At 43.8% G+C, this 2,382-nt stretch overlaps 1 protein-coding gene across 1 annotated transcript in view; it reads left to right on the forward strand.

Moving 5' to 3' along the window:
* The first annotated feature begins 696 nt into the window (after positions 1-696).
* LOC101863286 (putative ankyrin repeat protein RF_0381) overlaps positions 697-2,382 on the forward strand; it is a 16,165-nt gene continuing 14,479 nt past the window's right edge. The window contains exon 1 of the mRNA XM_013086144.2: positions 697-877. The gene's annotated coding sequence lies outside the window, so the exon portion shown is untranslated. The remainder of the gene's footprint in view (positions 878-2,382) is intronic.

Raw genomic sequence — 2,382 nt, forward strand, 5'->3', positions numbered from 1 at the left:
CACACACACACACACACACACACACACACACACACACACACACACACACACACACACACACACACACACAAGAGCGTCTGAAAAGTAAACGACCACCGGACGACATGTGGTTTTACTTTGGGCCTTGCTCCGAGAGTTTGAATAAATAAATTCAAGCACACACGTGTAAAGTGTTTTCCGTACACTCGACGAGTAAAGTGTGGCCCTGTACACATGACGAGTAAATTGTGTTCCTGCACACACGAGAGTAAATTTGTGCCCCTGTACAGTACACACGTGTAAAGTGTGTCCTGTGACCTGTGTGTGTGTGTTCGTCGTCGTTTGTTGACACCGAGCAGGTAAGGGAATGAAGTCAGCTGTTGCCGAGGTCTAGAGTCTAGAGTGGAAGCGATGACGGCGGTGAGGTAGTGGTACTAGAGGTGGGCAAAATACGGATAAATATCCGGATAATCGGATAATCCTCAATAAGTACATTATCCGAATTCAGACTTAATTCTCTTTCCTGACCAGTTTGCTGAATTGGGTGCACCCATTTGTTGAAGTGATGCTAACCCGTTTGTCAAAGTGGTTCCAACCCATTTGCTGAACCGATTCATAACATAATATTTACCGAAGAGGTGCACTAACATATTATCCGGATTTTGTTAAAGCGACTCATTCCCCAGCCCTTGTGGTAGCCTAGTTGTAAACAAACTTGACGGGCAGGTTTTGGACTGGCGACAAAATTGTTTTACTGTAGTCTCCGTAGTACACACAGACACACACACACACGCGCGACACCACGCCGGGTTGATCGAGTGTTTGTGGTTGGTCATTTACGACGAGGGCAGTGTAGCAGCGGTGGTATTTCGTCAGCAAACGCGTTTTTTTACTTCGGGTAGGTAGGTAAGTAAGTTTTACAGGTGTTCGCTTACTTTACGTGGGTTGTTGTTTTTTAAAATCTAAGTCTGAATGTGCTGTGTTTGTGGTTGTCCATTTACGCGAGAAAAATGTAGCAGTGGGGGTAGGTTATTTCGTCAACAGCATGTTGTGTACCTCAGGCAGGTGTGTAGAATCTAGGTAAATTAAAGTTTTACAGGTGTTTCAAAATGTGTTAAATGTGGCTGTGGCTGGATATAGAGTGTTTGTGGTTGTTCATTTACGAAGAGAATCTAGCGACGGCCGGCGGTTTTTGGTCAGTTTTGTGTCGTGTTCATTGTGCAGGTAGGCGGTAGGCAATAGTTTTACAGCAGGTGGGACAATTAATTGTGTTGTCCTGTTGGTTGTTACAGTGTTGGTGATTGTTCGTATTACGAGAAGGTAGATTCTACCAAAGGTAGTTGTGTTTTGTCAGCAACATGTTATTCACTTTGGGTAGCTGGGAGGTAAGTTACAGTTTTACAAGTGTGACAAAATTTTAAATATGTAGATTTAATGTGCTGTGACTTGATAGAATGTTTGTGTTTGTTCTTTTACGAGAAGAATGTAGCAGTCAAGTGGCGGTATTTCGTCAGTAACATGCTGTGTACCGCGGATAGGTATAGGCCCCTATGTGACATGTACGTAAAAGATGTACAGGTGTTACAAAATTTCAAAAATGTAATATGCTGTGGTTTGGTTGAGTGTTTGGCTAAAACAGCACCTGGACATGGATGGCTGGTGCCTCTATAAATTAATCATTGATGGTTGAGTGTTTGTGGTTGTTCATTTACAAGGAGACAAATGTAGCGGTGGTATTTGGCCAGCAACATGTGGTGTGTAGATCTACTTCGGGTGCGTATGTTAACAGTTTTAAGGGAGTTACAAATTTTGATGTGCTGTGGGTTGATAGAGTGTTACTCGTTGTTCATTTAGGAGACCTGTAAGGGGGGGGGGGGGATTCCGTTACGAGTGACTACTAAGAAACAGAGTAGAATTTAGGGCTAGGGTTTGGGTTAGGTCTCTTCTTTATTGTGTTTGTTGGCGTGTTCGCTCGTTACGGAAATCCTTCCGAATGTAGCAACGGTTGTTGTTTTTTTGTCAGCGTCGTGTTGTGTACGTCAGGTATGTAGGCTGACAGTTGACAGGTGTTTGGCTGCAATAATTGTGTGGGCGGAGGATGCAGCTTTTGTGAACGTCTATTATCCTAACTGCACTGACAATGTTGTGGACGATTCGACATGTGAGGCGCGTTGGTTTTATTTTATTGGGGTTTTTTTTCCCTTGAGCATGGTTTGTATCTAGTCGTCCGTCACCACGTCATATTGCGTGGCAGCGGTTGGTTACTGAGCCGAACTGATGATACATAATAGGCCTATTATTATGTGGTGTGGGAATTCTCGTTGTGATGGGTATAGCCAATAGTCTCTCTCTCTCTCTCTCTCTCTCTCTCTCTCTCTCTCTCTCTCTCTCTCTCTCTCTCTT

This window comes from Aplysia californica, unplaced genomic scaffold (assembly GCF_000002075.1).
Source record: "Aplysia californica isolate F4 #8 unplaced genomic scaffold, AplCal3.0 scaffold00439, whole genome shotgun sequence".
Classification (NCBI taxonomy): Eukaryota; Metazoa; Mollusca; class Gastropoda; order Aplysiida; family Aplysiidae; genus Aplysia; species Aplysia californica.